Genomic DNA, 14260 nt, shown 5'->3' on the forward strand with positions numbered 1-14260 from the left:
GTTTTAGTCGACCGAACTTTTCCTTTCGTGTCTGGACTCAGAACCCAGTGATCTTTTTTTCCTTTTTCTCTGCTCTCTGGTCTCCATCGTGGGAGCTACCTCGGTGTGCTACCCCTACCCACCTCTTTTATTCTGATTCTGGGCAAACTGAATCGTCCATCAATCCCTCATGTACCACCTCATCGTGGAAGGAGTTCCCTGCAGTCTGCACACCTGAGCTGGTCAGCTTCAGGAGTCCTGTGTTCAAGGGCTCCTTCAACCTGTGTTTACAGGTTTACTGCCCGGGGTTCTTCATAATCATATAACCTTGCTCTGCTCTCAAAGGTGGAAGGATCATTCCATCATCTCCCTGCCACGTGCAACATTCCTCTGTCCACTCCCCGATCTGGCCCAGTATTTCACTTGGTATTTCATTGCTGTGTATTTCATTTCATTGTCCTGGCATTATTTCATGGTCATGGCTTATTAGCCATCTCAAACTAGCATCTTTTGTAACCACGTTATTTCTCGTTTTAGACGTAAAAGCATTTGTTTCTTGTCCTGCTTGGGGCTGTGCCTCTGGAAAATTAAATCACAGGCTCCCATATCAATCCCCAAATACTTTTTAAGATGTGTCATGTATTGTCTTCCTTTGAAGGCTTAGTACCACTTATTCTAGGGAACTAAATTTCACCAATGTGTCTCCTGGGATTACAGTCAAAGACTTTGTACTCTAAATTCTCTAAACAAAATTCCTGCCTTGGAATGTTTTTCAGATGACAAAACGCCCTTTCTGAATGACTGGGTGATCAGTTTCTCTCAAATCAGCCAACAACTTGTGTTAAGTCCTTACTCCTCATGGAAAACAAGAAACTCAGTATCACTTCGTACCTCTGACTCTTCTCGGTAAGCAGTTTTTCGTCTCTTCTCCCAAGTCTCAACTTAACATCTGGCTGCTTCTATCGCTTTTCTATTCTGGGTCTGTGACTAAAACTCATCAGAAGAAAGCTGTTCTCTGCGAATTGCCGTTAGCATGCCATCAGCCAGTCGGTCAACAGGTATTTACCAAGCAATTCTGGTGGACAGTCATCACAAAAATAGCCTTGGCAAAATCCCACGATGCCAAGGCATTGAATCAAATTGCGAGGAGTCCCCCTCACCTCTAATGGCAAAACGGCAGCACTCCTCTGGGTCATCTGCACATCCTGCAGGACACACGGTGTCAGGGAGGAAAAACCTTTCCTCTATCCTCTTAAACTCTGTCACCGGGGGCCTGCAAATTACACTAACAAAAGACAAAATAATTGGAGAAAAGGCATACAATTTTTACTAATATTTTACATGCATGGGAATTTATAGAAAAGAACTAAAACTCGGGACTTCCCTGGTGGTCCAGTGGGTAAGACTCTGCAGTCCCAATGCAGGGGGCCCGGGTTCGATCCCTGGTCAGGGAACTAGATGCTGCCTGCTTGCTGCAGCTAAGAAGTCTGCATGCCGCAACTAAGACCAAGTGAAGCTAAAATAAATAAATATTAAAAAAAAAAAAAAAGAACTAAAACTCAAAGAGGTGATTAGACTCGGGGGCTTATATATCATTTTAACAAAGGAAAGGGGTTTTGGGCTTCGAGGCACAATAAATTGTGGGGAAGTGACTAGGATGTACATGGAAGAGCTAATGGAAGATAAGGGTTATTTCAGTAAAGTCTGTTTATGCAGACTCATCTTGGTGCCGATTCTCTTTCTCTGGTGATATGAGTCGTTCTCCTCCTGGTACAGGAGAGAGGGACTCTTGTCACCAAGGGAAATTTATGCCCAGCTCTAGGTGGATAAGGGGAGGCCAGAGAATTCTTCCTGCATCTGTTGATTCTCAGTTGCCTTCAGCTCAAAATAATCCTTATGCCAAAGTGGCATATTTGGGGTGGGGGGGGACCTCCTGATACCCTTCAATGGTTCCTCCAATAAGTGCAACCGTGCTGACATTTTCTACTGGCACCTTACAGAGAGCAGTGCTTTCTGATTAGCATTCCCATTTTTCAGTTGAATACACTGCAGCTTTGAGAGATGAATGCTTTTCCTTCTCTGATCCAATCTCCAAATGACTCGATTCAGTTCCCTTGTGCAGTTCTGTAATCTCACTGTTCTTCCCTCTCCAGCTCATTCATGTAGCCGCCACTGAAACTGTTGAAAAAAAATAGTCTATTCTGCTCCTTAACCTTCATAGTGGGGACCCCTTGGTTTCTTCTCCCTGATTTCTCCCACTATCCCTGAGCAGAAGAATGAAAGACACTGAAGCAAGGAGAGACCCAAAGGAAGCTCAACGTTTGCAGCCATAGTTAGAACCCACATCATGTACTCCAGATCTCTGTGCCCTGTGGTTCGTACACAAGCTTGCTCTTGTGACCATCTCCTGCTTTAGCCGCGAGGGTTCCACGGAATTCAAACCCTGTCCGCGTTGCCTCCAGGGGGTGCTCCTGAGCTAATGGTCCCCCTGATTTCCCAATTAAGGGTCTCCCTAAACATTCCAATATCAAGAAATGTGAGCCCTTTGGGGAAGAAACAAAGTAAGGACCTACAGAATCACAGCATTTCAGAGTCCGAATAGCTCTAGGGCAGGGAGTGTTTTCCCCACTGGAAGAGCGTGCAGGCTGTGAGTTTGATGATGGTGATAGGTCGGTGGACCAGGGGGGCGGCACATGCCTCCAGCCGGAATCAAGTCTGTTCAGAAGCTTCACTCATGTTTATTTTCTTCTGCCACTAATCCTTCCTAGTGCCCAAATTTCATGATGTTATTTGAGTGGAATTAAATTGGAACAGCTTACATTATCTGATTAATTAGAGTCAGCTTTGACTACAGTGATGAAGAGGTCCAATCCTGTTAGTGTAATATTCCGCCCATCAGGCTGTGGTTACATAACACTGGGAGGGGCTGGGTGAGAGAGTTGGTCTATTCGTTTATGGATATAGGTAATTAACCTGAACTTTGTTTTAAAAAATTAGGAGGGCAACACAATGGAATACTATTCAGCTATGAAAAGGAATGAAGTACTGAGGCATCCTGCAACATGGATGAACCTCAAAATACTATGCTAGGGACTTCCCTGGTGGTCCAGTGGTTAGGACTCCGTGCTTCCGCTGCAGGGGGCACGGGTTCGATCCCTGGTCTGGGAACTAAGTTCCCGCATGCCTTGGCGTGGCCAAAAATATATACATATTATGCTAGAGGATACAAGCCAGATACAAAAGGTCACTGACTGCATGATTCTATTTATAGGAAATGTCCAGAATCGGGGAATCCACCGAAAGGGCCCACCGATGGGTGGTTGCCAGGGGCTGGGGGAGGAGGGAATGGGGAGTGATTGGGAGTGGGGTTTCTTTGAGGAGTGATGGAAATGTTTTGGAATTAGGTAGAGGTGGCATTTGCACGACATTGAGAATGTACTAAATGACACAGAATTGTTCACTGTAAAGTGGTTAATTTACATTATATGAATTTTACTTTGATTAAAATACATATATACATATAGACAGAGAGAGAGACAGACAGGCAGACACAGGGCGTAAGAACTCACCTGATATTGATCTTTTTTTTTTTTTTTTTGGCTGCGTTGGGTCTTCGTTGCTGCGCGCGGGCTTTCTCTAGTTGCGGCGAGCGGGGGCTACTCTTCGTTGTGGTGCGCGGGCTTCTCATTGCGGTGGCTTCTCTTGTTGCGGAGCACAGGCTCTAGGCGCACGGGCTTCAGTAGTTGCAGCACGCAGGTTCAGTAGCTGTAGCGCATAGGCTTAGTTGCTCCGTGGCATGTGGGATCTTCCCGGACCAGGGCTCAAACCCATGTCCCCTGCATTGACAGGCGGATTCTTAACTACTGTGCCACCAGGGAAGCCCACCTGATATTGATCTTTAATTTTTGTATTAATTCTTTAATGGGTCCAAGTGGTGTATGATCTGAAACTCTTGCCATACACCTTAAAAGGGTTTTCTGTGTGTATGTTTTTAAAATAACTAGAAGAGGAACTTCCCTGGCAGTCCAGTTAGAACTCCGCGCTTCCACTGCAGGGGGCACAGGTTCCATCCCAGGTCAGGGAACTAAGATCCCGAGTGCCATGGCACAGCCAAAAATAATAATAATAATAACAATAACTAGAAGACTATGAAGATGAAAGGCATATTTGACAAAAGTTTATGTTAGATAAAGTGGCTCTGAGAACCAGTCAGCAGAGGTTGTTCAGGTCAAGGCCACAAGTGCTAACCGAGAACCCAGTGTTCAAGGCTCGACCCCCCCAAAATGCGGAGGCGAAGAAGACCCCAACCCTGTCCAACTGGAGATTCTCAAGGAGGGTGTGGGCACAGGAGTGCACAAAACAGAGTATGATAAGTGTGCAAATAAAAAGTGTAAACACAGTCTGACCGAGGGTCTAGGCTCCAGTGCCCCTCTGTAGGGGCTGCGTTTGAGACGGGTCTGGGAGGATGAAGATGATGATATGAGTATTACAGGCAGAAGGATAACGTGATAAGCGTGGGGGGCAGGAGACCCTGTTTAGAGGCATCGTCTCCAGCTCGGCCTGAGAAGAACTGGAACTGGGGTGAACCACAGACGTGTGAGAGCTGGTGTTCTCACTCTCAGTTTCCATCCTAGTCTGCAAGTCGACTTTCGCTTCAGTCCTGTGTCATTTGTCAGGCCCTCAAGCAATGCTGATCTGTGCGTGCGCACACACACACACACACACACACACACACACTGAGGTACCTATCTCAATATTAAGCTTTTAACACGCAGGTAGTTTGAGTGATCTCCCTGCCCCTCAAAATCCTTGCCTACTTGATCCTTAGGCTTACGTTATTTTAACCAAAGGCAAAGACTGTCATTCTATAACTAAAGGTAAAATTTAAAACATAAGTACACTCAAAGAGGTGATGTAGCATAAAAATATCCTAAACACAGGCACCACATAAAAAATAGATACATCAGGTTTCATCAAGATTAAATTTTTTTTGCTTCCAAGGAAGCTATCCAGAAAGTAAAACGATGATCCACAAAATGGGAGAAAATATTTGCAAATCTTATACCTGGTAAGGGTCTAGTATCCAGAATACATAAAGAACTCTTATAGCTCAACAATGAAAAGACAACCCAGTTGAAAAATGGGCAGAGGATTTGAAGAGACATTTCTCCAAAGACATACAAATGGCCAATAAACACATGAGAAGATGCTCAACATCATTAGTCATCAGGGGAATGCAAATCAAAACCACAATGAGATAGGACTTCACATCCACACTTATGACCGTGACCAAAAAGGCAGACGGTAACCAGCATTGGTGAGGATGTGGAGAAATGGCTCCCTCAGATATTGCTGGTGGAATGTGAAATGGTGCAGCCAATTTGGAGAACAGTTTGGCAGTTTCTCAAAAAGTTAACCATAGTTCCCACACGACCCAGCAATTCCACTCCAAAGTATATCACCAAGAGGAATGAAAACATTTATATCCACACAAAAACCTGTACAGGAATGTTCACGACAGTATTATTCATATTAGCCTCAAGGTGGAAACAACACAAATGTCCATCAATGGATGAGTGGATAAACCAAGTGAGGAACACAGAATATTCTTCAGCCATAAAAAGGAATGAAGTACTGATTCATGCTACAACATAGACGAACCTTGAAAACATTCTTCTAAGTGAAAGAAGCCAGACACAAAACTCACATACTGTAGGATTCCTTTTATAGGAAATGTCCAGAAGAGGCCTATCTCTAGAGACAGAAGGTAGCTTAGTGCTGGGGGTGAGGGGAATGACTGTTAAACACAGAGTTTCTTTTAGGGGTGATGAAAATGTTCTGGAGTTAGCGGTAATGGTTGCACAATGTTGGAATATACTAACAAACCACTTAAAAGGAGTGAATTTTATGATATATGTATTATAGCAAAAAAAAAACCCCCAAAACTAAGGTATAAATCACCTTCATGAGCTCCTGAGAGCAAACGTTAGCTGGGAGGATAAGGGTGAAGCAGCAGGAAGTTGTAGGCGCCCAGGCTGGCGGTGTAGACAGGCCCAGACAGGAGAATGGGCCCTCTGCCCTAAACTACAATCTGTCTTGGTCATTTTAGGTCATCTTTCCTGCCCATCTTTCCTCTCCCACTGTAGAAGGAAAGTAACCTCAACCACGGGAGGGAAAGTAACCAAAATCGACATTCATAGCCTTGGAAGTCATTTCGGGCACCAAAAAACAGACAAGTGACTTTCAAAAAGTGCAACCAGCAAAACATGTATCTATTTTTCTCACAGCTAAGAAAGAGAAAGGATAATGACAAATCCTGGCTTCGCGAAACGCTCACTTGCCAAAAGATTATCGAAAGCATGTGGTCCCAACTCGATTGCCTGTCTCTCCACACACGTCTCCAGATGATGGAGTGAGCTGGGCGTGTTTACATAAAACACGGTCCTTGGAGCCCAGCAGATGTTTGCTGCCTTCCAGGAGGGGCAATCGGATGGCCGGTTTGGTTACGTGGCACTGCCCACTTGAGAAGGTAACTTGGGAGCTTAGTGCTGACGGAGTATCCTTGGGGGATCTACCAGCTGGGATCAGGTGTCTGAACCTCGATGGAATAATTACACACCCCCTTTCACGACAAAAGGAGATACCCATTCCGTAACCCGAGAGGGGGATTTGACTTTCAAATTGTTAACAGACCTTGGATCAAGAGAAAAGCTTGGGAGGGAAAAGCAAGCAGCCTTTGGATGAGTCCTGAGATAGGTTGGATGGTCTCCTGAAAGACTCCTAGTCTCTGATTAAACTTCTGCCATCTTCCCTCCTACACTACTGTCCAGAGCAATCACGGAGAGTTTTGAGAAGGTCTTTAACTTATGGCTGCGGTTCATGGTACAATTATGCAGCACTGATAAAGAACCACATGGATTAATACGCGGGATCATAAAACGTTTTTTTTTACAGAGGCACGTGAGAGGAAGTATTTCACAACAGGTCAGGAGGGGACCAAATATTTCAAGTCTGTGGCTTCTTCTGTCTGGGGGAAGAGAGCTGGCCCGAAGATGAGACGAAGTTGGGGGAGTCGGGATGGGGAGTGAAGAGAACGCCAGCTCGCAGACACAATGAAAAGGTTGGGACCACAAAAGTGGGATGAGACGGGGAACAAAAATTGCCTCTTGCTAAAGAGTTTGAGAAGTGGCTGCTGCTAACGTACGTGATTTGAAGATTTTAAAAAAATCACCGTCCAGCCTCCACCTATAGACACCCAGAAGCAGAGAAACACAAGATTAAAGAAGAATTCAGAGCGGTCAGTAAACACAAGACCATACCACCTCCTCACCTGGACCATAGGTGCCTCTGGTGCCCATCTCTGCCTGGGGTTTTAAGAAAAATGCTGATATTGGTCAGTTTTTAACCCTAACTTAAGTTGTTGTCATTTAAGCCTTTTCTGGACAGTCTCTCTTCTAAGATCTTGGCTTTTAAGTTAACCTAAATGCGCCTTCTATTCTTTTCCATTATTTTCCCTGTAACTTCTTGGGGCCTTTTCAGGTTCTATTGGGGTTCCCTCCAAGCACGGATTCTCTGAGCCTGAGTCATACTATCACGTAACTGCTAGCTCCGTGTGGTCCCAGAGCACTTGAGACGTGACTAATCCCAACTGAGACGCGACTAATCCCAACTGAGACGTGACTAATCCCAACTGAGACGCGCGCTAGGTGTTAAAATACATGTCGTCTATCAAAGACTGAGATAATTTAAACTCTTTTAAAATATTGGTTACAGGTTGAAATGGTACTATTTGGGGTAAATGGGGTTCAATAAAATATATTATTAAAATCAATTTCATCTGTTCCTTTTTTCCTTTTTTAACGTGGCTGCTAGAAAATTTTAAGTTGCACCTGCGGCTCATATCCCATTTCTATTGGACAGAGCTACTCGGAGCTTTTAATACGTGGCAGCACATGGTGAATCTCTAGGAGGAGACTGTAGTATGCAGGGTCTCCAAACACATAGGACCACACAACCATTTTCCACATGGCATCTTGTTCTAGTTGTATACTGATTCTCCTTCACAGGTCCCCCAAACATAATCATGTCCATTAATTCCCGCGAGTGGCTTGGAACCCTGTTTAGTGAATGACAGTAGCTGCAGTGCTCAGTCCAGAAGTGCACCTCCCCAAGAAATTCACCTATGGGGAGAGAAAAAGCAGTTGAGGCCTTTTGAGGATGTAGCTCATGATCCTGACCGCTTTAACATGGTCAAGATCAGCAGAGTAACTTTTCTGTCGGTGTTCAACGTAAGGGTGGTTTTAACAAAACCAAAATGAAAGTACATTTTATCATTTCACTATATCCATAGAACCTGATATTTGGAAGGTACCTAATCCAATGCCCCATGTCGTATTCTAGATTAGGGACCAAATATCCAGCCACTAATAATTTGCTGAAATATCTACTGAATGTCCACTATGTGCCAGGCTCTTGTTTCATGTTCACCAACAAGCTTACCCAGTTGGTACTATTATGACCAGTCCAATTTCATAGGTGCTGGGAAGATCAGAGAGGTTGGATCACCTCTCTGAGGTCACACAGCTGGAGGGAGGGGCTGGTATGCGTCTCCACTATGCTTTGCTGCCTCTGGGAAGTAGAGGGACTTGCAAATATAATACATCAGACCTAATATTTCAGCTCTTGCAGAGAGTAATGTACACTGTTTGCAATAGACAAATGACTGCTTTAATATATTCAAAAGTAATATAATTGTTTTAAACAATTTTAGAGCATTAAAGTAACAAAATGGAAATGGAAACGGCCAGAAAAACTCTTGCTTTTCCACTTTTTCATACCTACAGGTGGAAGTTTGCTGTGATGTTTATTTTAGTTTACTTACATCTACATACTGGACATCCTTGTCTTTTGTGAATTTACATACTAGAGTTTCCGTTTGCAGAAATGGGAACAAGATTCCCTTGTAAAAAGCTTTGAGATTTTCAGATGTCAGGGCCAAGTCAGAGAGAGATTGGGGTTACATTCAGCTGTGATTTCTACCCGGCACCCCCAGATCATTTAACGTTTTGAAGATGTTTGGCTATTAGTTAGTTCCTACCTTTTTCAGGAGGTAGAGAAGGAAACGGAAGCACAGAACAGAGGGAAGCCTCCTTCCCTGGGCCAGAGCCGACTCCAGCAACAAGGATCCTGACTCAGAGCATTAGGTTATGCTGCCTCCTACTGGACAGAGCGAGACTTCACAAAACACACCGGGAGGAAAACTGTAATTCAGCGCTTCTCAACTTAATTACTATAGACTCTTTCTAAAGGGAAAAATGTATATCTTAAATATATCTACAGTCCGTAGATTGAAAAAACAGCAATCTAAATCATGCAAATAAGGAAGTTCAAATAGCAACCAAGCCTTAAATTCAAAGAGGTGCCTTCAGTTTCCACGGGAGATCCTGCAAGGCAATTACCTTTGTTCTCAGGTTAGGTACCTCCTGTAGTTCCTGCAAAAAGTCTGGCAGTAAGGATGACCTTGTATCAAGGGCATCTCCCTACTTAACTTTTGGTGCTGATTCTAACTCCATTCCTACAGAAACATATTCTTCCCTTGGCTTCTGTGAAACTGTACTTACCCCTCTTCTTTGCCATCTATACCTTTCTGTCTTTTCTCCTCGAAAATGGGGAGGACATCTTTGCCCTGTTTCAGCCTCCCGTCCTCTTACACTTTCTTGTAATGAGATCTCCTCACTCGGACGGCTTCCAGTCAGACCTTCTCCGTCAACCCTTCCCGCTTCCAACGCCTTCACAGGCAGAATCAGTCTCTCTCTCCTCCAGGCAAACACATCACCCTATCCTGAACTCTGTCGCCTTGTATAAACAAGGTATCTGTCTCCCCCTCTAGTCCTCCAGTAATTTGTGGACAGAAGACCATGTCTTAGACACTTTGGAACAATACCCTTATTGATATCACCTGAGCTTGAAAGTATGCTCAGCATCGTTAAAGGAATCATCTCGACTAAGATGTCTGAATAAGACAATAAGTTAAGTTCATGACTTAATAAGACAAATACATAAAACATTGGAATACAAAATGAAATGGGAGAGATAAATGGCAGGTTACAGAAGCCGATAAAGCCTTGGACTAGGAAAGCACAAAGGAAGAAGCAATCGCCTCCAGCTACAGAGAGAGGAAATGGCATTTGAGGCTGATCTGAAATGATAAGTATGTATGGGGGTTGAACTGGGGAGAGTGGAGTTGTCATATATGGAAACTACTCCGGACAGAAGAAATCCAAATAAAATAAAATAAAATACAAGCCTCTGAGACAGGAAACTGTGAATATCTTCTATGAGCAAGGAAAAGTGCTGTTTTTTCCAGAGTCTTCTTTCAGGAGGGAGAGAGAAAAAGGCAGATGGGGTCAGGTCACTGAGGGTCTTAAATGTGAAACTAAGGAGAGTAGTAGGATATCTTTACCAGGCAGGAGGTGGGATGGAGTGTCCGTGGGCCGGTGGAGCACAGACACTCCGGTACCCAGGTATCCAACTGCGTCCAACTTCCCCTTGGGCGCTGTAGTACTTCTGGGAACATGACTTGAACTCAGTCAGCCCCAGGAGTAGACAGAGGACCTGGTGTGAGCAGCTTCGAGGGAGAGTCCATGGAGGCTGAGTCTGACTGGGAAGCCAGGCACAACCCCAAAGGCTGAGCGTGGGGAGGGGACAGGGGAGGGAGTCCCAAGCGCCCCAGGGCAGCGGGCACCAGAACTGGGGTGGTGTATGCAACCGTGATGAAAGGGCATTTTCTTCACCTCTGGAACACTTTGGGACACAGGCAACTTTTGGAGGGACACCCCCTGCCCACCTCCACCTCAGATTGAGTGTACAAAGGAGATAGCATTCTCTTCTTTATATAAGAGCAATGATTTCCAAATTCGAGCGTGCACCAGAATCGCCTGGAGGGCTCATGAAAGTGCCCCATATGGGGCCCCACCCCCATAGCATCTGAGTTAACAGGTCTGGGGTGGTGCCCCCAAATTTGCATTTCCAGTACGTGCCGAGGCCAGGCGGATGCTGATGGTCCAGGCGCCTCTCTTTGAAAACCGTTGTGCGAGAACATCCCTGGGAGGAAAATGCTGTCTAAGAGTAGGACCCATGCCTGTTCTGTTCATCATGGAGTTCCCAGCACCTAGCAATGTGCCTGAGACATAAAAGGACCTCCAGAAATATAAGGCTAAGAGCTGGTCCTGAACAGATGCAAGGCCAGAGAGCACGTGACACATAAAAGCCCGATCACAGAGGGAGAGACTGCCCCCGTCTTCAGACGGAACAATGTCGAGATGGGTGTAACACCTATTTTGTTTTAACATTTAATGAGTTTTCTTAGATTTTTTTTTTTAATAAAATGTCACAGATAGAATTCTACCACAGCTACCGCCTCAGACTTTCCTCCTCTCCCTCCCAGCAGGTAAGCATATCTTGCATTCGGTGTGATTCCTTCTCATCTTTGTCTTTATGAATTGATCATATATATATACATATTCAATATGTTTAATGCTTTATTTATTTAGTTATGATTATTTAATATTTTTAAATGTCATGAGCACATCATCTAATGCATTTCGTGGTGCGCCTAATTCTGTTCATTATGGGGGTTTTTTTCCCCTTAAATTGTGGTAAAATAGATATAACTTAAAATTTACCATTTTAAGTATACAGTTCAATGGCATTAACTACATTCATTTTGTTGTGCAAATATCACCAACCCATCCATCTCTGGAACTTTTTCCTCTTCCTGAATTAAAACTCCATACCCATCAAACACTAATTCCCTTAACATTATGTTTTCACGGTCCTTCAGCTGGATACATTGACTTGTTCTATCATTGTAACTGCTATATAGCATTCCATGATACGACTGTGCAACCTTTATTTTCCCACCTCCTTTTTGATGGAAACTTAAATTATTTCCAACTTGCAGCTATTACAAATATCCTGATATATGACTCTTTCTTTGTACAAACATCCCCCTAGGAGAGGAATTAATAAGAATCGGCGGATATATCCATCTTTACTAGAGAGCATTCAATCCCTCCCCAAAATGGCTTTACTAATTTCTATTCCTGCCATTAGCGTAAGACAACCCCAATTTCCCCACCTTCCTGACAACATTTGGTCTCACTGGACTTTTAATTTTTGCCAATCTGGTGGATATAAAATGGTGTCACATTTTCATTTGCATTCTTTTTTTTTTAAGTGAAACCAAGCTACGCATGCAGTTTTAAAAAAATATTATTTTATTTTATTTTTTTGGCTGCGTCGTGTCTTAGTTTTGGCACTCAGGATCTTTCGTTGCGGCGCGCGGTCTCTTTGTTGCAGAGCCTGGGCTTCTCTCTAGTTGTGGCGCACAGGTCTTCTCTCTCTAGTTGTGGCGCGCGGGCTCCAGGGAGCGTGCGCCCTGTAGTTTGCAGCACGTGGGCTCTCTCTAGTTGAGGTGCCTGAGCTCAGTAGTTGTGGCGCGTGGGCTTAGTTGCCGCATAGCACGTGGGATCTTAGTTCCCCGACCAGGGATCGAACCCATGTCCCTTGCATTGGAAGGCGGATTCTTAACCCCTGGACCACCAGGGAAGCCCTTCATTGGCATTCTCCTGATTTCTGGTTAGGTTGAACATCTTTTCATGTATTTATTAGTAACACAAATGTCCTCTTTTCTGAATTCCCTGTTCATATCTTTACCACTTTTTCTACTGGTTTGTTTTTTCTTGTTGATTCATAGGAGTTCTTTACATACTTTAGAAAGTGTTCCTTTGTTGATTATGAGTTACAAATATCTACTCCCAGTCTGTGGCTTGTCTCTTGGTGTAATTATCTTTATTATTCCACATAAGTTTTAATTTCAATATAGCCAAATTTATCATTTTTTTTTCCTTTTTACTTGATGCTTTTTGCAACTTATTTAAGACCTCCTTCTTGTTCTGAGCACATAAAGAGAAACTCTTATACTTCCTTTGATAAGTGTTGATTTTTTTGTGTGTGAGTATGTGTGTGAAAGCATTAATTTATTAAATCTATGCATTTTAACATGCATTTTAATGTGTATGAGGGTTGGGACCACAGTGTGGAAGCAGAGACATCAGTTTGGGAACTGTCTTAGTTTGGGATGCTATAACAAAATACCATAGACTGGGTGGCTTAAACTACAAATATCTATTTCTCTCAGTTCTGGATGCTGGGCAGTCCAAGATCACGGTACTGGCAGATTCAGCATCTGGGGAGAACCCTCGTCCTACTTGTAGATGGCCACCTTCTTGCTGTATCGTCACATCACAGAGGGGGAAGGCTCTGATCTCTTTCTCTTCTTATAAGGGCACTAATCCCATCATAGGGGCCCCACACACATGACCTCATCTAAACCTAATTACCTCACAAAGGCCCCATCTCCTGATACCATCACATTGGGGGTTAGGGCTGCAACATATGAATTTTAGGGGGATACAAACATCCAGTCCATAGCAGAGACCATTGCAAGTCATTCAGGCAAATGAAATATGAACTTGGGAAGAACTGGTGGAGGAAAATAATGAATGGATTTGAGCAATATTCGGTAAAGTAGAATCAACAGGAAGCCAGACCCAGCAGAGGAAATCACCACCAACAAATTGTCAGGGGTGCACACCCATTTTAAATGAATCACAGAATCTCCAGGTAGAAAAGGATCTTAAGGCTCATCCAGTACAACCACCCACGTGTTGTTTGGACCCGGCCACCAAGCATGGAAATGGAAACATGCCTGTTCACTCTCTGAAGAAAACAGTACCACCGCAGCCAGGTAGACTGGCTCAGCTCAGAGAAATTCAAGCCAAGGAGGGCCAAACCTGAACCACATCCAAAACCAGACATGGTCCCTGCATTCCAGATGTGGGTGCCCTGAGAAACTTAAACTAAAACCGATTTCTGCCTCCGCCGTTATTTATTTATTATTCCTCACTTGTATCCTGTATGTCTAGTTTCGTGTCTGGAGGCCCTGAGGCCGGGTCCACCTCTGAGCCGTGTCCAGCACAAGCCTCACACATTGCAACACAGAGCAAGTGCCAGACAAGGGCAGGAACCCTCGGGTAGGATGAACTCAATCTGTAATTCTTTTCCCAAGCAGCCTCACAGCAGAGGAGATAATTAAGGAAGATGGTGTATTTGGGAGCAAAGGGCGAAGTCAGCCACGGATTAAGTATGGGGAACAAAGAATGTGAATAAATAGCTGCTCCTCTGCTGGCAGAACAGTGAACTCTAGCCCACTTAGGGC

The 14260-nt window shown here is 44.2% G+C and overlaps 1 long non-coding RNA gene across 4 annotated transcripts in view; it reads right to left on the minus strand.

Moving 5' to 3' along the window:
- LOC133082041 (uncharacterized) overlaps positions 1-14260 on the minus strand; it is a 64890-nt gene that overhangs the window by 40528 nt on the left and 10102 nt on the right. For 2 of the 4 annotated variants that reach the window (XR_009698907.1, XR_009698905.1), the window contains exon 2: positions 3549-3815. The exons of the other annotated variants lie outside the window; for them this stretch is intronic. This is a non-coding gene — a long non-coding RNA (uncharacterized LOC133082041). The remainder of the gene's footprint in view (positions 1-3548; positions 3816-14260) is intronic. 4 annotated transcript variants of the gene reach the window in all.

This window comes from Eubalaena glacialis, chromosome 2, assembly GCF_028564815.1.
Source record: "Eubalaena glacialis isolate mEubGla1 chromosome 2, mEubGla1.1.hap2.+ XY, whole genome shotgun sequence".
Lineage (NCBI taxonomy): Eukaryota > Metazoa > Chordata > Mammalia > Artiodactyla > Balaenidae > Eubalaena > Eubalaena glacialis.